The sequence below is a fragment of the Larus michahellis genome, chromosome 3 (genome assembly GCF_964199755.1).
Source record: "Larus michahellis chromosome 3, bLarMic1.1, whole genome shotgun sequence".
In the NCBI taxonomy this organism is placed as follows: Eukaryota; Metazoa; Chordata; class Aves; order Charadriiformes; family Laridae; genus Larus; species Larus michahellis.
In genome coordinates this window covers 55,456,946-55,478,766 of record NC_133898.1, presented here as the reverse complement: position 1 = coordinate 55,478,766, position 21,821 = coordinate 55,456,946, and the positions used below count along the sequence as shown (strand labels likewise).

Genomic DNA, 21,821 nt, shown 5'->3' with positions numbered 1-21,821 from the left:
CCAGGATAAGCTGCAGCCACAAGGGCAGAGCACGGGCATATGCTTCCCTCCAAAATCCCAGCGTGACTCCTCCTTCCCTGAACACCACCAGAAATGTGGGCAGGAAGTCCTGTGGCCTGAACGGTGCATATATTACAGTCACAGATTTACCTATGCAATAAATTGTTTCCCTTGAAGTGTGTCTAACACTTAGTAAGATATTGAGCATTTTTCATTGATGAAACAACTATTGTCTTGAGATTTGTCCAAAAGTAAGTTTTTTTGTAGAGACATCAGTCTGTACCTTTGATTTATAACCAGCTTTGGTTTTGTTTGGTTTTGCTTTGGGGAGTTTTGGGCATGTGGAGGTCAGCAGAGGGAGGAAGAAAAGACTTCTTACGCCAAATTTGGGGATTTGGGTTTTACTTTGGGGAAAGACATTGAAGAGTAAAAAAACCCGAAAAACATGTAACTATTCTTTTTTTTATATCAAAACACTGTCAAATTCAGGTATGTTTATACTTTCTCCATAAACTAACATTTGTTTGCAACTTGGTGACAAACTTTTGTTCACAAACATTTTTGAGGAGGGACGGATTTTCAACAAAACCCCATAACATCATGAAAGCCAGGGCTTCCGTGCATGAGCAACAGGATTTGCTTCCTACTACTTGCCTTCCACAACTTAGACATGCCATCAAAAACCACGTGACACAAAACAATCTAGTTATTGAAGAGCTCAATGGATCACAGACAATCTATAGTCCGACTATTTTTTAATCCAAACTATCCAACAAGCATTTATGAATAATGTACATGCTCCTGTGCTCAGAAATTGTTCACAAATGATTTGTGAACAGAAAAGAGAGCTAAATCTGCAATGCATATTTTTTGCAATAACCCATTCAATCAGAATTACTTCAGGAAAGATTGTTCAGCATTAGCTAGTCATCATACCATGTACTTTTAGGGAACATATTAGATCTGTAAGTGGTCCATCAAAAAAATGATAATTCAGCACTATAAAGTAATTTGAGGACATGCTTTTAAATATATGGTGTTTAGGAAGGTATCTAAACACCCTCACAATTCTAAAACACGCTTCATTGTCCAAAGAGTGCTGAGATTTAAGCTGGCTCATAAGTGTTAAGCAATCAATTCCTATAGACACAGCTTCAAAAATGCTTCCATTTTGTCTTGTTGAATTACAAATGAGTTATTTCATTAGCAGAATTATTATTTTGGGATGAACTCCAGAACATTAAAGCTTTACATTTAACCTCCATTACAGTCCAGAATAGAATCAACCTCTCTTTCCCATATAAAAGTAGCTAATGCACTTTCCTTGTAAAATGCAAATGACATTATACTACGTTTTGCAGAAAGCACTTAGAAAAATTCAGTGGAATTATAGTTCACAATATTTTGGTGCATTCAATTAAAACACTAAATTTTACGAATATTACTTTATTTTCTTTCCTATCATTGAATACTGACACTTGGAATAACAAGTACTGCTGAGTTACATGCTAAACTATCAAATCACTATTTCAGGGCAGAAACTCAACGGTGCTGTAACACACACAACGTATATGTTGGAAGTTTTGTGTTCAATGTGGTTAAAAGAATCAATCAGGACTTTACTTTTCCTAAAACCTTAGCAATCTTTTTGAAGTCCCTCTGGGCTTATTTTTTTCCTGTCTCCCATTCCGAATTAGAAGAAAAGTAAGAGAAATAAAACATAAATGTGCATGTCGCCGGAAGCAAGCTGAATTGAAACCACAGATTTTGTTACTGGCTCTACCTCTGATTCTTGTTATCTTCAAATCATGACTCAAAACCCCAAAACACATGGGTTGTGGCTCTAGTCACATTTCACCACATTTTTCTAATGTTATACAATAGTTACAATTTGAAAGTAGATTCTTGTGATTGCAAGATTTGGCTTTGTTCTAAACGAGAACATAAAGTTTCTACATGTACGGCAAAGAAAAAATCTGGAAAAAAAACCACACATCAATTACTCATTTCATTGAACATTTTAGTATTAGCTATTTCTTTAAAATACGAAATAAAACTATGCAGGATAAAGTGAAAAATATGATTCCTGGAACAGGGTATTTCAGCAGGAAATCCCTAAGATTTTTTTCCTGTTTACTGGAAACACACCTGATTTTGCAGTGTGTCAGTTTTGATAAACTACATGCATAGACTTAACAATTCTAGGTTCCAATGGCGACAGTGAACCTGACATTGTTCAAAGTATGATGAACTCGTCCATGAGATTTTCTCAGCTGAAAAGAACAAGGACTTGAGGAAACACAAGGAGAGAGGCTGGAACCTAGCTGGTGATGATTACAGGTATAAATTGACACAGTGGCTTTCACTGGTGCAACAGTCATGTCATTGTCATAGTCACTGTTACTGCTATGGCAAATGCTGAATAACGCAGTTCAATTTTATATGGCGTCAGAAGTACGCGCACCTGGAAAAAATAAAGGACCATATTTCCAAACAAATTTTCTAAACATCGATGAGACTTCCCAGACATTTTCTTTTCTGACCAGCTGTATTTTCTTGCATTCAAAATCCACTCCAAGAAAGTCACAGCCCAGGAGCTGAATGAAGAAGCTCTCAGAGACTGCCGGATTACATTGTCCGACAAGGATCTCAGAAAGGCCACATCCACAAAGACTCCTGACTTTATCTGAGGATTTTCCATCTCTTTTCAGTACATTTTCTGAAAACAGCCAAGTTGGGAAAAATGATCAATATGGAAAGTGAAGAGTTATGTGTAAAAAAAGTGAAAAGTTATGTATAAAGCATTCCTGAAGTGTGTTAAAAAGTAGCTAATAAGGCTGGAGTACTATTCAAAAGTAGCTCATGGTCAGTTTTGTAGACTGTTACTAATATCAGAAAGAAAATAGGTAAGGAAGAAGAGCACAGGTAAAGCCATCATAAAAGAACAAGGCAATTTATCAAGTATGTTGATTTATTTTAAGGATATGATCTCAGACTGTCAGATTCTTCCACTTGTCCAGCAGATAATTAAAGGAATATTTTCACGTTTTATTTTATCCCTTTCCAGTTTTCCCCCTACATTAAAATGCAGCTTTTTCAGTTTTGACAAGACGTTTAAGAGGATTCTGTCTCTAAGGCTTAATTATTTGTTTTCTCCTGGGGGTCTTTTGCACTTGTTTTGAACTGTTCATTGGAGGTGGCTTTCAACTATGAGCCAAGATTCAGATCCTTGTATAGACAGACCTTACACTGTCTATAAATCCTGGAATTTCACAACCATCAGACAGACTCTCTAAAAGCTTTTATGAGAAAATATGGTTTAGGATGGAGACAGCTGGTATTTAAATTATCCGTGTGAGAGAAATTACTCTTATTCATTCACCAGATGCTTTATTCATATATAGATTTTTAAATTAATAATTCCGTAATACTTACAGCTATATAATGCTGAAATCCACACAGTTTTGCTCAATGACCTTAGCAAGCTTTGACATCTTTTTTTATTTCTTGCAAATAGTGCAGCATATTTTGCCAACTGCCTGATGAAACACTACAACAGATGAAAAGAAAAAAACCCTCAGTGTCCACTGATAAGATGAGTAGAGTTCATCAAGCTGTTATTTCTCCCTGTACTCTAGGTATAGGCTCCAGAATGATTCAACTAGAAAAAACATAGCAGCTAGTCCCATGCAATGTCTACCCCCGCTAATCACAAACTGTTCTGTGACATATTTTTAAAACCCAGTAACTACGAGACAGAGATATCTGAAGAGATGGGGAAACACTTCATATCTACTAGCATATATTGGATGACAAAAAGAGTTGTGCAAGAAAAATAGGAAAAAAAGGGAACAAAAAAAAAAAAGTATGTTTTGCTGGAACATTCTGGGAGATGATTTAAGTGGACGTGGTTGACATTTACAGTCAATACTAAAGAGGCAGAAATGCAGCTAGGCTTTCTTGAGCATGGACTCCATGAAAAATAATCCTTCAATCTCATGGCACATCATTGTTCAGAAAACGTTTATTCAGTGAAATGATGCTCTTCTTTGCAAACCTGAAAATATTTTTTCTTGTTCTCTTCTTTCCACTGGAATACTCATTCGTTTGCGATTCTTTCATTCCGATCATTACAGATTCCTTCTTTCAGGCCCCACCGCATTTTTTTTGTCCTCCTTGAAAGTGCTACCACTTCTTCCTCACTTTGAATCCCTGTGCTGGTTAAATTCCACTTCACACAGGGTCTGGAAGCCTTGTCTCAAGTCTGCACTTCTTACGGCTTCTTCATTCCTCTTATTTCCTCTGCTTTTACGTCTTCTGCCACATACTCGTGTTGTTCTGTGTACAGGTTGTTCCCTAACCATCACCTGTGCAGATCAAAACCCAGTGTCTTCATCTAAATCCTTCTTTAATGTACTTGTCTGTGAGAGGTTTACCAGAAATCATTATAATATTAAAAAAATAAATTAATTAAAATGTATTTGAAAGCTACTCCAACTCAGGACTTCATAGGTCCTAAATCTCCTTTGCATCTCTAAACAGCAAGCTGCTTAGCAGCTTGATTTTTTTCTAACCATGCCAAAACCAATAAGAATACATAAGTGAGCCCCCATTTTGCTCCCAATTTCTTAACATATAGAAATCTCTCCCTGGGTGAGGTTTTCAGAAGGTCTGGCTCTTGAGACACAAGGCTCCAAGTACAGGCTTCCCAACTTGAAAGGCTTAGAAATACATACCTACATAAGTCTTTCACTGCTCTTCCAAGCAATTCGATGGACAAAAGTAGTAATAATAGGGTTTTCATTGAGAACTCCAAAATGGCAGCTATCATATGAGAATGATCCAGCTTGCTAAGTGCCAGCTTTCAGTCAGAGAATAAATATGAACCTTCAAGTCCATGAGCCTCTGTGGTTCTTGCCCAAGCTAACTGAGTATCTGTCTTCCTCCAAAAACTTTTCACATATTTGCAGCTGAGAATCAACCACAGGACATCATCTAATTTCCAACTCTGCAACAAGACTTTAAGGATGGAAAGTAACCCTAGTTTCCTCCTTCATTTTTTTAAAGGATTTGTCTAAGATTCAAGCACAGACCAAAACTTTCTCACGCCTGACTTTTCACAGATGTTCAGCCAGACTCTACCCAAGCAAAGGATATGGTCATATCCAGCAGGAGAGTGGGGCCAAACGGTAACCAGAGGGTTTCAGGGACCCATGTGACATGGTGGTCACTTCTGTACATAGAGTACGTCCACTGCATGCAGATCCTGCAGCCTCTGACAGCTGTTGGCGCTGCTGGGGGAAACACGACAATTTGATTTTTAAGTGTGTTTTTCCTCCTCACTATGCCTTTTCCACCAATTTTCCCGATTTCTAATTCAGTACAGACTCAAAGTACACTTTAATTGCACCAACCAATTTAAACCAAAGTAACTTTTTTAAGTAAGAAATGCAGAAAATATTTAGTAAGTACTTCGACTTTGTAATCCCTTCCATGCATGCCAGGATATTAGAAGTTGTCGTGACAGCCAGAAGTCCACACTAGAACAGCTTGTGGTTACTTTTGAGACCAGCGAACATACAGTTTGAGCAATTGCACCCTGGAATACCACCATACAACTCGCCCACCGCTGCCTAGGCTTTCATAGCAGCTTGAAAAAAACGGCCTTTGTCAAGGTAACTTTCCTACATACACTCTAAATGCCAGAACATATACTCCACAGCTCTAGACAGCATGACCCAGAACAGATGAAGGGTTAGTACCAGAAAAACCTCACGTCCCACCCTCTGCTACAATCACCTCTGGTTTCTGCACTAGTTTCCCCTCCCCAACGGATGTAATGTTTACTCACCCGATGCACAGATGTGTTATGAGGATTAGTTAGTATCTAACTACTTGAATATTTAAAGTGTTATTCTTAAAGTCCTAATATTATCACCAGTACATTTGCATATGATTTTATTTATGCGTCTGACATTTGCTTTTCAGATTTTATTAAAGCTTATTAACAATAAAAAACTACTGCTGCCAGGCCCTATTATACACTTCCATGAGATTACTCAGGCACTCTCAGCCCCTTCAGGTTTGTTGAAGCCATAGCCACTTAATAAATTTACTGAACCGCTTTGGATCAGACCCTTCCATAAAAGGGGAAATGACATTTTTTATCTTACTTAGTGTTCTTTCTGTGGCAAAGAATTAGTTCGATGTCACTATAACAATAGTTACTTTAGTTCTTTGAATGAAGAAAGAAGGAAGTCCCAGATCTCTGCAGTGATCACTGCCCTGTTACTTTGGTTAAATGTATGCCTCCAGAGTACTACAACAGCTTCAGCAGCTGGGTGCAAAAAAGGTGATCTCTGATCTGATGCCCCTGAGTCAGCCTATTTTATGCGCGGTGGAAATTGTCTGCAGATAATAAAAAGGAGAAATAATAGCTCTGTAGAGACGGTTCTCTTAGATGTTTTGTCAGACTGGTCTATTCCACTCATATGCTTTGTAAAAACTTTGATTTTTGACATAAAATAGCCAAGTTTCATTATTTCCCTGTGTGCAGCCCAAAGCCCGCTAGTTACAGTCATGGTCTCAGTCTTCAGGCTTTCCTTTGATGTGTGTGCACACATCTATGCATACGAATGTGTGCATTGGGAGTGACGGGGAGTTGACTGAAAGTCTGTCCATGTTACTTTCCATTAGCTGTCTACTGAAGATAATGTTTTAGTAATAATAATCATCCCATCCTAAATAATATGTATTAACTTTGTCACACATCAGTTGTTCTCTAATCCTGGTAAAACCTCCTTGCTCTTCAAATTCAAGGCTGTCTCTTTTGCCCCATGGACACAACAAATTCGTTCTCTCTGCCCTCCTCATTCACATGCATGCACTCACGTGCACAAACATGCACACACCCCTGTGCTTTCAAATAGCTCCCATCCCAGGAAATCCCGTGCTCCAAACATGGTAAATCCCACTAAAACAGTCACAGTACATTTAAAGGTTGGAGTCCAATAGCTGATCTTTGCAATGACAAAACTACTGGAGCTGTAACACTTTCTCTTGCGTATGAGAAAAAACCTTTCCTACTTTTCCAGAACAGGAAGGAATTGGGGACCAGGAAAAACGTTAATTTGTACCAACTGAGGGTCTGATTCCTCTTTCTCAACTTTCTACTTACATTTTATGAATTTCACTGTATCACAAAGTAATAGGCTGCAGGATGTTGCCTAGTCCACACATACACCCAACTCTGATCAACTGTTTTGTATAAATCTATATCCACAACTTTTCCTGGTAGTACTTTACATACGCATAAAAAGAGAGAACAGAAATCCTGCTAAGATCATGATCTGGAACACAGTTTATCATTAATATGGACTACATAACAGAGTTTTTATATAGTGCTCAAACATATAACCTATCAAAGGGCTAACGAATAAACGAAAGCACATACACAATATATCTAAATCCAAATGGGTCCTATAGAATCTGTCAAAATCTTTGGCCTCCAGTCCTGAGACACTGAGGTATTTGCATAATTTTCTAGTTTTTATGCTATTTTCTGACATACACATAGTTCAGGAACATGCTGAGCCTCTAAGAAAATGTCTGACATAAACTTTGTCTATGTATAATCAGCAAACCTTCCCTTTTCCACAAGGGATATAAATTATATGTAATTATGTCTTCAACAACTACATGGGTGATTATCTGTTTCTCTGGAGCTTATCAACAAATTAAGACTCTTCTCTTATATTAACTGCTCTCCATATCACCAACTGTGCTGCTCTGGCAGTCCTGTTAAGAAACATTCTCATACCACAAAAGAGATTGAGGAGCAAAGAATAAATCTATATAACTAAGCAACCTGTTTTATATCGATGGTTTGTTACAGGATAAGACTTAAAGAATGCCAGTAGAAATATAAACATGTTGACTTGCTCCAGAATATACTGGGCATTCATTTTTCCTGTTATAAAAATCCAAAACATGTGGCTTAACAGCTATTCATGTATCTTGAAAGTCTGACATCTGCCAAAGCCCTTATTAGTCCTTCAGATACAGCAGAACACTACATTTTGGTGTTTGGATTAGGATGCCATAACTAGCAGCATAAAAGAACTAACATAGTAAACACGGGCAATTGTAAGCATGCAGACACCTATGGGAAGAGCATCCTCTAGCTATACTTCTATGGTAGCCACAACACATCAAGTTGCAAACTCATTTAAAGAACAGCTTTGATGAGGGACACTCATTGACCTTCTAGATATTGATCTCGATGGCCCCAAGTGCTGTATTAAAGAGGCTGAAATGTCTGCTCTGGCTCAGCTTCAAACATTGCCAAAGGACTCTGGTACAATGCAGTGTCTTACCTGAGAGGCACGTGAGCTTTCAAAGCATTAGCTACTTCTTAGCCTTATCATGCCTGTCATCAAGATCACTAGCAGATGATTTCATCTAAGTTATGGTTCTTTTGCATTCAATGACTCCAAAAATAAGCTTGCTGACAGTAGTTTTCTAAAAAGCACCAAACAAACAAAAAAAATAATATCAAGTTATAAAAGTGCTGAAGTAGTTTGCAATGATTCATCATTTTAGGACATCTACACATGGAGTTGGCAATTATATGTCGATGAGTCCAATCAGAACAGCTGGAACATTAAATATCAAACCTAAAAACAAATGGCTGCAGACCAGGAATTATTCAGGGAATCATTCTGAGTGGAAGTACCTCTGAAAAGTCATGATCTCTTGTGGATAATTCATGAACAGAAAAAGGCCAAATTCATAAAATTATTCATTATAAATTATTCACCCTCCTTTTTGGAGGTATGGAGTGTAAAATTAAGTGTTTAGTTTTGATTAAGTGAGGAACTGAACATCATAAATACAGCATTTGACTCAATAGATCCTAGGAAATTAACTGCTTTTGGAGGAAGGAGAATAAACTTTTCCTTCTTTCACTCTTGAAACTTGATTAGCTGTTTGCACAGTGAATGTGTACACAGAGCCAGATCCCAAAAGATGCTGAGCTTGTACAACTCCCACCACCTTCAGCTGTGGTTACTTGGCACGTTTCAAGTTCCTCTGCAAAACACCACATGCAAAGTGCTAAATTTTGGTATTTTTTCTCGGAAAACCTCATCAAATTCAAGAAAGCACTGATGAGTGGTGGGAAAACTGTATCAGAAATTTCACTAGCAACCCCTTACCTTCCCAGTCTTCCCTTCTCAGAGTATCTTTGCCACTGCTTATATTGGAAACACCAGGTTTGCAACTCTTTTCACTGATACTTGTTTCTACATGTGAAGAAACTTTTCCTTTTGAAGAGCTGTATTTTTTCTCAACTCGGAAATATTTCTTTCCTCTTCCACCCATTGCCCCATACACAAAGATAAGTACACAACATGCAGCTTCAGCTAGAGTAAAAAAGAACATCCAGGTTAGAGGACTCCTTTTGTTTTGTATTTTTAATAACATTTTTGAAATTGCATTTCCCAGTAGGGCAGTTTCTGAATATTTTTCTTTTGTCTTTTAAGGAGCACTGAAGATTTTCCTCTCCCCTGTTATTAATTATGTAGCATTCTCTTTTTGTGTGTTTGGGGTGGCTTTTGGTCAGGACTCAAAGTGGCATCATCAGACAGAGTCTCCCATTTCTTCCTTCACTCTTTCCTGCATGCTGCTGCATTAGCTTCGGCTTTGTTACCACTGTTACCAATAAACACTCTGTCATAGCGCTAAGATACTAATGAGAGCACTGAAACCGCACACATTAATTACTGACAAGAGTACACACAGATTTTCCTTTTTAATCTCGTTCTGATGTGGCAGGACTTGCAGCCATCTTTTAATTCATTTCAACAGTATGTACAGTTTTCTCATACTAATATGTTTTTCTAGTTGCCGCCCATATGAAGTCACGGCAAAGCAAGGAAGAAAACACAAACTGATGCGAAAGCACACAACACACCAGTATTCTGAACAAAACGGAATACATGGAAAAATCAATGAGATGTAAGGTCAAATAATGGCCATACCTTAGAAGCTGTGCCACATGTGGTTGCCTCTTCAAACCCACACGTGAACTCTGGGGGATCTAAACATACAGAGCAAAGAAACTGATGCAGAGTTATACAACTGAATTTGTGACAAGCCACGTGGCTAGGACAACGCCAAGCGTTGTAGTGCCATCTGCGCTAACGCTCAGTGCTCTTACCACTCTCCTACAGCTCTTCATATTTGAACTGAACCAGTTCATATTTGAACTGAACCAGTTTCCTCATCCTTCTGTGAAGTTGAATCACTTCTTTTCACACACCAGGTCTCCTCCAGACTCAGCCAACGGTGGGCAATGAAAAGGGCAGCCCACAGGGATGAAATCTTACTGACAGCCATTGTCAGTGAACATTGCCCCTTTCATGAAAAGGAGAAACCTGCCATTCTTCCCAGCCTCTAAGAGACTTTTGTACCCCCTTAAGGTGCTTTCACATTTCTCATCAGCTCTCCCAAACGAAAAGAAAACTTTTCCAAGGTTATGATAGTTAGAGTTGAGATTGATGTGTCTTATCACCCTGGGCTCAGGAATATTAAAATATGACAAAAATGAAGCATTTTCTTTCAAAATTACTTAAAAATATTACATCTCCTAAAAGAGAGACTGTGGACCCTCATTTGTTTCACTTATTCGTCTATCTACAGCTTTTGCCCAGGAGGAAAGAGTCATCTTTTCTTTAGCCTTTTGAGGAGGAAAAAGCTGTAACTAGTTCATTGCCAAATGCTCTGCTCCACTGACAGGGCACTCTTTTGTAACCTGGTTGTTTTTCCAACATCACACACACAATTTTAGCAATAAAAAATAATTCCTGTCTGCTAGCTTTGCAGAACTCCATTTCATAACCCATCAGCTTAGGAAGTAAATTTAAAGCCTATCTTCTGTCAAAAGCAAGCAAGTTTTTACCCTGACCCTGTGAGTCTGGCATCTCTCCAGCCTAGATCCACATTTAGGAGCAATATTAATTTCTGTTTCTCTCAGTTGCAGCTGTGCGGGGATAAAAAAGTCATTTTTCTATCCTGGCAGGATAGAAGAAGCTTTTTAATTTGTCACTAGATTAAGTTAATGACCAAGTACTGAAATAATTCCTTGGAATGACCTAGAGTCCAACTGAAGGCATGAGGTATGTGGTCTGCCTGTGTTGGAGCTCCTCTCCTCATTTTTAGTAGAGCAACAGTCACACCTTTCAGGTATTCCAGAGAGACTTGCCTAGCCCTGCACTTTGCAGGTGTCAGCAGCCAAAGCCACGTATCCACATTGCTGAAGGATAACTTAAATTGTTAAAATTAAAGCCTTTCTGTGCATAGGAGGAAAAAAATGGATTTCTGCTCAGATGAAGAATGCTGGTAGGAGCCCATTACCTTTTGCCCAACCCTACCAACATAATCCACATTTTATTTGTGAAGCATGTTGCTGCAGGCAAATGCAAACTGCACAGAAATACGTCCCATGCAACAGGGCATCCCAAACAGGAGAGCTGTAGGAGAGTGGTAAGAGCACTGAGCGTTAGCGCAGATGGCACTACACATGGAAATTCAAACCCAGTCCTGAAACGATGCATGTATACAACACCAACTGCACCTTCAGTCTGTCGCAACGTAGGTAGCAAGGGTAATTGAACATCTGCTAGAGTTTGGTCCCACAGTTATTTCTAATTGGGTTCTTTCTCTCTCTACACCTGAATTGATAGCGGGTGTTTGGTCTAAGCACTGTTAAACATTTCTGATGGTTCTGGCACATCCCTTTATGAGGCACCAGATGCGCAGGTACTGAAATAGCTGCTGCTGACTTCTACCTATAGGGAAACTGGAAGGCACATAATTAAAAAATAAAATAAAATAAAATAAAATAAAAAACCATATTTGCATTGTAATCATTTTTAAAAAACGAAACATCGAAAAGTGGGTTAACCAGGGGGATGGGGGAGATTTCTATTTTGGAATGCAGTTTTGAATTTCTCCAGGCTTGACAGTCCATCTGGACATTGCTAAATGCCTAGTTACATCAACACAAAATGTTTCATTTTGGTTCCCATATTTTTTTGCTTTTAAAGTGTCCCCCATATTCTCCTCCCACCACAACATTTTCCGAAAATTCCATTTTATGTTTTGTACCAGAAAAGCATCAGTGAAGAGCAGCACGTGGGTTGCTTAGTGCAGTGCTCGGGCCACCAGGAAGGCAATGACTGTCTGATCCCCTCTTCTGCCTGTTATTTTCTTGGCTCCCTTATCAGCATCTTCCCTGGATAGTTCCGCACAACTCTAATTACAGGACTGAGAAAAACAACTATTAGGAAAGCAATACTTTATTTTTATACTTACTGCCAGTAGTTTGCTATTCACGTTGCTCTAGGAAAAGAGAAAAAAAATTGTTTACGAATGTATCATTATACAGTAGATCTTAAATTGCACAACTATTAGCTGTAAGTATTGACTATTGTCAGAGTTCTGCTGCCGCCCGTGAAAAGGTCAGGCCTTTTCATTTGTGTTCTTTTTATGTAAGGAATACCAAATAATAAACCACACAATTTATTGGGCTGCTGAGACTTTTTTCCCCCAGACCTGCAAGGCAGTCACCAGGTTTGAATCTTCTTTCCCATTATTATAGGAACAAGTTTATTTCACTTTCTTCTCTTTCTTGAGGAAAAGAATTTAATTTCCCATAGTAGCACCCAAAATGAATAGTCTTTACTTTCCAGGTAAGCATAATAGAAACAGTTATATCTTTATGAGCTGCCTGTGATTCCATCCCTAGGATGCCAATAGAGAGTGGGGTGCTTTTGCTCAGAGGACATGAGAAAAATAACAACTTCTTACTGGTCTATCAAGTCAGCTAACAACATTTTCAAAGCACCAACATTTTCAAAGCACTGAGTACCTCATTTTAAGGAATCATATCCAAATGTAGATGTCTGAATGAAAACAATTTGGCCCTAGGATTCCTCAATTTCTAATAGCGCCCCACGTTCAGCACTTTAATAAACCATCCATTTTATTTCAATTTCCTAATTAACTACATGAAATTTTAATATTAAGCTGTATAAGTCACATAAATGAAGCTGCCTAGCTCCATTTGTACAGCCTCACAACGTTGCAATAGATGTCATGTGTTTTTCTGAAGCTTAATTCCGTGTTGTTACACCAAGCACATCATCTTCTAAATAGCCAAAGATGTTTGTAATGCTTTAGGGAGAACTATAAAGCACACAGAACAAAAGCCAGCAAGAAACTCTCAGCCCACCATTTTTAATTCTTCTGCCACTCCGAAGGAAATATCACGGCAAGATAAATCTACATCAAAATATCTCCTGCCTTTGCAGTTGAACACATGGTAACAGAGAAACGTGCAATTTGTTTGGGCATTTGTAAACTGCAACAGCAATGGCATTATTTACTTATCCCAAGTTCACCCAAGCTCCATAGAAGCGAACTCCAGCTGCTGCTTCAGGAAGGAAGCAGGGCAAGTATATGCCTTACTTGGCTGGGGCAAGACTCCCAAAGTAACCTGGGAAGCTACAAAATCCCATTAAATGCACTTGCACTATGTTTCACATACATACAGAGGGAAACTGATAATATGCAATAACAAGTTTGGCAATCAAGGTCTATGCAGAAGTTATTTCCTCAAAGATAATAATAAAAAGGGAGAAGGTTATTGGGAAAAGATAGCTAGAGGCTTGTGGGAGAACTTCAGGAACTGGCTTAGCTGGGCAGAGTATATGAAGTGACAAACAGGTGTTTTGCCTGTCAACACTTTGGAACATTTTATTTCGAATACTCCAGTGACATGTTACACTTAAGCCTACGGTTTCTTGTGTGTTTGGGCCCCGCCCGATGCTTCTCTCCCTGCTAGAGGGCCCTCTCCTTTTTCCTCCTCTCCCTTCAGGCTGCAAACATTTGTTAGCACTTCTCTCCTCAGCCGGCGCTGGCAACCTGCCCAGCTTCTGCCAACCCATTCAAGCCCAGGAAGCTCCAATAAAAATATGCCAAACACTTTAGATGACGGTCCTGAGGAAGGATGAACCTAAGAGACCATCATACCCCAAACACACATGTATCTTTTTAGCCACTGAAGACAACAGCCCAGACTGTATCATACCTCCAAGGTGCAACTCACATTCCCTTCCACCGTCCCTGTACTAGGGACAGTGGAAGGGAACTAGGATGGGTGGAATGGTATTAGGAGCACCAAGCAAGGGGCAGCTGATAACACCTCACCACCACCATTTTCAATGGCTCCAGTCATTTTCACTAAGGAGCAATCATTAAGTTTTTCTCCCATATCTGCTGCACTGCTCCTTTATGCCACGCTGGAGGACACAGACTGCTGGTGAATGGAGGAGCACTTTGGTGTGCATGTGGAAAATAAATGAATAAAAGAAATCATACCCACAAAACCATGCCAGCAGCCCTGCTGCCTATTTCATGTCTGTCGCCAAGTGTCAAATGCTCCCATTTTATTGTTATATCATCATCACCTAGGGACTGTTGAGCTAGTAAAGCACCAAAATAAAGTTTGACCTTAGAGGCTGTGGAGTGTACATCTTTGCTTACCTTGTTTCCAGGAACCTCCAGATATCTGTGAGGAATGGCACAGGACTTAGTTGATCCACCTGGGGGATGGAAAGGAACTTTTAGCACCTCTCAACTCCTTCAGCCTTATTTTCTGAGATCCTGTGGAAAAGATACATTTGTATATCAAATAAGACCATTCCTGCTTCTAAGAGTTAATTCTTAAATAGAGTTTTGAATAAGACATAAGACTGTGCTTCAGGGTGTACTTTAATATTTTTTCAAAATGGTGTGGATAGAGTTTCATCTACTTCTCTCTGAAGCATCCCATATTGGCCAGGCCTGGGAAGGAGGATCAGGCAGACTGCACTTCTGATCCAGTATGACAATTCCAGTGTTGCATACCTGTACAGAAAAGCATGGGCATGAATACCTGCTCACACACCAGAGAGCACTTAACATTTCTCCCATTTTGAAAGGTTTCACTACCTTGAGTCACATTTTACATATTACATATACAGAATAGCAACAAAATTAATCTTTCCAAACATGCATGCACATATATACATATAATACACATATACACATCTATAACTATATGTATACTTACAGATAAAATCTGTGTGCATAGCACAAAAGAGTGATTATTTTGTTGTCAAATGCAAACTAACATTGTTTCTGAATTAACTGAATTGAACTTCAAAGGCCTTGAACACAGATTTAATCGTTATAGCTGGGGTTTGATGACAACAGCATCAAACGTGTCTCCCTTGAAAGATCAAACAATACTCCGCTCTTCTGCTTCAGTAGGCAAAATTTCATTCAATGACATTTTCGATCTCAATGAATGTGAAGAAACTCGTATTCTGCACTTTAAGATGACCAACAATCTTTTTTTTCTCTTGCTTTTAGCACCTCTTGCAAATGTTTACATTTTACCCCAGAATAATTGTCAGTTTTAGTTCCTTCAGCCCACTTAATCCTATTTTTTTTTTCTAACGCCCTTCAAAGTCAGACATCTGGAATCAAATAAATTCATTTACTGATGTTTGGCAACCACCGAACAGTGATCACCATTTGCAGTTCTGATCAACGGCTTTCACATTTGCTGCAGTTAGAACAAGAAATAGGCACTTAGTGAAGTCCACAGCAAAAATTGGAAGAGGAAAGAGCTAGTCAGGTTTTTATCAGTTTGTATCAGTTGGATGCATTATAGCTGGTATTAGAAAAAAACAAGAGAGAATTTAGGAGTGCCCACTGCAGGACAAAGCTGGCACTTTTAGCCACTTCATTCTTCAACACTGAACAACTGTTGAGCTGGTGCCCACCGGTTTACCCAAGAAGACACCACACTTTCGTCTCCCTCTCAGTTTCTGGGTAGCTTTTGCATGTTTTCTTTTTTATATATTCTCTCCGGAGAATTTGATGGTTTTCAAGTTTTTAATCATAGAATAAAAGTCAAGCTATATTTTTTAAGAAAATTAAAAAAAAAGAAAATATTTCATATACAACTTCTTCACATAGATTTTTCAGAATGACACAGATTAAAACCACACAAAAATATTAGAAGTTGCCTTGGGACCGCTTGAGTAAAAAGAAAAAATATTAATAAAACCTGCTCTAAGATACAGGGATATATTTTTCTCCACTGTTTCAGCAGAAGTCGTCAAGGGAGGAGGGAGGCAAGACAGAAGACAAGGGATGAAGAGGAGATCTTCTTCAGGCTTGCCTGCTCCACATACAGCTCTGCATACATCAGAAGTCCAAGCACTACACTGAACACAGATCTACTCCCTGGAGAAACAATGGCAGCTGTTACTTACACGGTCTAAAAGAGTACTGGAAGGTTCCCAAATATTATACCGATGAGACTGATAAGTATAAAAATCAATATAGAACAGCAACAGCACAAGCAGGTATGGAGTCAAAGCTCATGTGATGAAAGTAGAAGAGGCTCAATTTTAGTTATATATAAACCAATTTCCCCATTGCTGGAAACATATATCCCACACTTCCAGAAACCATTGACAGAGAGCAAATATTGCCTCCTGCTCATCCATGCAAGAGAAAAAACAATTGAAGCAGTCACAACTAGAGACAATGTTAATGTTTACATTGTCATAGACTCTTCCTCGTCTCAAATAAACATTCCCTTTTCCTGATTATTCATGGGCTTACCTTATAACATACACACCTAATTCCTGGTAGGAATTTCCATGGACAAAACTTTAACTAGTCCTTGAATTGTCTTCTTTGATTCGAGTATCTTCATTTTGCTGGGGTCAGAGTAGAGTTTGTACCCTTGGATGATTGTCAGGAATTGCAGGTACATTAATAACTGTAGGTTAAGAATAAAAAGGAGCTTGTCTAAGAATGATAAGTGTCAGAAATTTGGTAAAATAGTATTTGGAAAATAAAACGTATCGATTGTGATTCACTCATTGTCTCAACTGGAATTTTATGGCTTTCTAGTGCAGTTATGCTGAGAAGAGTTTCACAGAAAACCTTAATTTTGAATTAAAATGTCTAGGGAGGCAAATGCATTAGGGCTTGTATTTTATTTTTCTTTAGCAGTCTGAAAAATCCATATTACAGCATTTATTACATACTCAGAGATATTTTACTGCAGCTCTGTAGAAAATAGCTGTTTATCCTACTGTGTCTCTGAACTCAGAAAGGCAGTCCTTAAAAATGGAATACACAAAAGGCTAGGGATTCCCACTCCTCTCTCGCAGAAAGTGTATGTCCCTCGTGGCATTTGGAGTGGTGAAGGGCTCTCGTTTACTACTAACTTCTGGAGCAAAAGGTCATGAGGGATTGCGTACAGATAACTGTTTCTGCTGTTAGAAATGGTCTGGGTTTTCCCTTTTTTTTATTTTTTATAATTGTTGTTCCCGCTTCTGCACATAGGACCCTCTTGCCTGACTTTAACAAAGAACTGATATCTTCAGTGTGCAAAATGCCCCCACTGAAACTTCGCATGTGTGCACAGATGTTCATGCACACTGTGCACACACACCACGAGCGAAAAAACTCAGAACCACAAGAAAGAAACTGCTTTTCTCTTGGGGAATCCTGCATTAATCTTTCCTCTTTTCTTTTCTTGCCAGTAAGTGTAATGAAAACACTGGCTCAATACAGCATAACTCATTAATACTAGAACCTAATGCGTTAAGCACTGTTAGAACATCTAGCCCATTATACAAGAATGAAAGCTAATCTAAATATGCAGTCTGAAACAAAAATCTATGACCTTTTTATTTTTTATTTGGTGGGTTTCTTGCTGACTTGATTTTGCTGCTCTGCTTTCCCTACATTTTGTAGAAGCCAAAAAAAAAAAAGTAAGAAACGATTACAAAAGGCAGGACACAATAGAGCGATTACATAGTACCATCTAGAGCCTGCGACTGTTATAACACCTTTGAAAAGCAAGCCTTTTCCGGACTCTTGCTAGGATCTGTGTGCAAGAGGTAAAAAGAAAACCTGTAGTTTTTCCAGGGCCACAGAGGGGATATTCCAGTATGATGGAAACAGATCTAGAACTGAGCAATTTGCACCCTTTAAGCAGGCATGCTGGCTTTAATGCTCTGTTTTCATAGATGCCGTTTTCAGGAAGCTTCATTATCCTATGGCTGATCCTTCTGAGGAAAAATGGATCAAGGGATAAAATGGTATATTTGACTTAATCATTTTGGCATGTTGGGTTCTTCGGTCTGTCAGTGTCTCCTGAAAGCGTATTTTTCACCAGTCACTGCAGACAGGCTCACAGCATGTAGCTCACATCTCAACAGCAGTTTCAACATGACTAACTGTTGACAATATTTGAACTTTTGAGCCCTGCCATCCTCGGGCACAGTCACAAGAAGAGCAGGAAAAAATACGTCAGTCTTCAAGGACACTGGGTCCCTCCCCCTCTTCAGAAAATAAAGCGTTCAGCCTCCCCTTTCAAATCCCCTCTCAAAAACACACCATGAATCCCATTTAATTAGAAATGCTCTCACACATTCATTATCCCAGCTGGTTTCGACTCAGAAAGCATATTCTTCTGGCTCGTTTCTATACACAGCACCTCTGTTCAAATATGAGACTCCATAAGGAGGACCTGTGCTTTCTCTGTGCTTTTCTATGCCAGGGGTTGAGCGCTCTGGCAGCTCTTAAATATTAGTAATAGTAATAGGCCACTTAGACTTCCAAGGACACATGAAAGAGGAGCGGACAGGCAGAAAAATCCATGCCCACACATCTCTCTACTCTCACTTCCCGTCTTCCCCATCCCTTTCTGTCCAGCAAGTCAGCCTTTCCTCTTGTCTCTATTCCATTTTATGAATATCTCTTTTCTACAGAGACTTGCCTACAGCTATCAGAGGTCCACAGTACGGCAGAATTAACGCAGTTGATACGCGATAGAAAGGGGAAGTGTTGGCAATATATGATTACAGATTAAATGATGCAATTTCAGGGTCAGCACTACAGAAGGCACTTACGAAGAGGCTGACAAGTAAAGATGAATGGCAAATGAATGAGGGCAGTTACAGTATTTAATGTACATTTGCCTTCTCAGAGATCTGTAGACTCTGCTACCATCTGCTGGTTTATGAAAAAGAGCCAGGGAATCTATTTTAGTGGCTCTATATACATAATCTTTCAGCTGTCTCTCATTATGAAAGCAGTCCTCTTTTGAGGTCACAGCCTACCTTCAGCCTCCACAGAGCTGTCAGTTAGGCTCACTTTTGTTTCCTGATGCGTTTCCGACAGCAGGCATGAGGATGAATGGCAAACAGATAGTGCAAAATTTATACTAAACTCAAATAATATATCCCAGAGTAAGGCACACTTTTAGTATTATGCAAAAAAGAAAAAAATGAATCAATGGATTTAGTTCCAGTTTATTGCAGAGAGCAGAAGGTGAGGACAGATCTAAAGGTATTTGATTCTGGTTTTGAATGAACATACCCTTCATTATGCTTCCGTATACAACTGATATATAAATTGTAGTACTCCACTGAAATTAATGGATCAATGCAGCCTGCTATCTTTTGAGAATGTGATCCAAGGAAGATATATGCCAGACCTAAATGTAACTTAATACAAATTTATGGCCAAGTTACATTAAATAGAAGAAGAGAGAAAACATGAATGTATTTCCAAGTACAGTATTTTGATTCTATGCATTAGTTGCTTAGACACTTGTAATAATACATAGACACTTAAAGAACTCACACAATAAACCAGTTTTAAAATTGCCACTTCTTCACCCATTTAACCTGTCAGGACTATTGGGAAAGAGTTGCCAGTGGTGGCAACTTTTACAGGAGAGAGGCCTTATAAATTGGATGCACACAATCAACCTAATTCTGTAGAGTTTAAGGCCAAAAGAGATCATGATGGCCACTTCCATACTTAACCTACCCTCCACAAACTTTTACCTAGTGACTCCTCTTTCAAGCCATCACTTCTATCTGAGTTGGGGTTTCAGGGTGGAGGAAAGCACTTATCTGTTCCTCAGTTCAGAGGATTAGCTACATGCTCAGGTCTTTTATGCTCACTCAGCCTTAGGTATACAGTAAGGCCGACCTTGGTACTAGAACAAAGTTGTAGCACTCCACGGGAAGCTCAAGGAGCAGTGGCAAGCCAAAGACCCCTTCAACGGCTACCGGGCTCCATGAAAAAGTCCATGCTATCACAGCACTTTGGACAGAACAGTTTCCCTTCCTGGGGCTGGCCAAACTTCCTAGCCCACCTGGAGGACGCTGTGCCTTACTGATGTTAATGGCCATCCCCATTTTGTGGCAACGTCTAAAGACTGGGCACTCCAGTGCCCAGGCATTGTAGGCATTGGAGCAAGGAGCTGTTGGAAGCAGTTTTGAAAAAAGCCCGTGGTTAATGGCCTGTCACAAGCCTTCTTCATTTTCCCTCACAAAATTGGACTCACCCCCAACATCATAAAGTAACAGCAAGCAGCTTCCTTTGGGACCTCCATACCAATATGCACAAGAGAGAGAGATGTGCACATGCTGTTTTTGCAAGGGTAAGCATCACAGACAGCCTGTGTTCACTGCTTGCCATCTAGCAAAAAGGAAACTGAGGTTACTGGAGTCAATGAGAAAACATCGGCTGTATCTTTTACTCCTACACAGGTTACACCATCTTTTTAAAATAAAACTGGACATAACTCCAGTAGTACATATTCTCTGGAGAAACAGTATTAAGGTGGCTGACCTACGCTGCTTGGTTCAGAGGTGAGATGAGGCAACAGATCCCTCGCAGATGAATCACAGTAAAGCCCTGGTGTAGCCCCAAGGGACTTGAAGCAGTCTGGCGAAGATGGACTTTTCTTGGTATATTTCAGACAGACCTTTCCTATTACTACAGCATTTTTGATAACTCTGTACTTCTATAAACAGCTCTGTGATGAGCACCAAAAAAATGAAATGTTTAAAACAGCATCCGCTAATAAACTTAAATCTTTAACACTCCTTAATAACACGTCATCCTAATATTTGCTAATACTTGCTTTTGGGAGGGAAAGAGAGCAAGTGTCCTATGAGGATAAGCCAACATGAATTGCAGACCATGCACTGCTTGGCATTAACAAGGGTAGGAGGAAAATGGGAAAACATCTGATTTGACCAAAAAAGTTCACCAAATACAGCATCATACATTGAATTATCGATACAATAGAGTAGCTGAGCTGCTTCATACACTCAAGAAGCCAAGGGACAAATGAAAGTATTGGTCTCCAGCCACATGATTACCCATCCCTATTAGATTAATTCAGTCATCTACAGGATTTGCTATTTATATCAAAGAAACTGGAAAAAATATTTACAATATGTTTGGTTATATTTATTAGAAAGCAGCAAAAGCACAAAGAAGCTTTGCAATGACAGTTACCTTTTATACTATATAGTTGAGAAGAGAATTTATCTCTTATTTTTGAGAACCCAGAAGGGGGCAATACGGGAAAACAGCATTTGGTTCAGTTTCCAGAGAACTGCAAACTGCTGCAAGGGAGGATAAGAAACAGCCACAAATGTAACCATTAACGTAGGCTTCGGAGAGACATAACGGGACTTCTGCATGCAATCAGCCTCGCAGCCCAAGGGGCACGATGATGGTCTCTGCTTCTTGCAGGTCCCAGCTCCAAGCTCAACCTCTTTTCTATTGAGCCAGCATTGCTCAGGGGGGTCTGATTCGTATGTGCTCTAGGTCTAGAAAACTTTACAACAAGACATTTGAAGAGCAGGTGACTTTGT

General features: G+C 39.3%; 1 long non-coding RNA gene across 1 annotated transcript; it reads right to left on the bottom strand.

Annotated features, from left to right (window-relative positions):
• Positions 1 to 3,434: 3,434 nt before the first annotated feature.
• Positions 3,435 to 14,718, bottom strand: LOC141740062 (uncharacterized). Its single transcript, XR_012585869.1, has 6 exons — positions 14,608 to 14,718; positions 12,169 to 12,327; positions 10,041 to 10,099; positions 9,216 to 9,422; positions 8,376 to 8,520; positions 3,435 to 3,550 (listed from the first exon to the last, which is right to left on the bottom strand). It is a non-coding gene; the product is annotated as an uncharacterized LOC141740062 (long non-coding RNA).
• Positions 14,719 to 21,821: the final 7,103 nt, after the last annotated feature.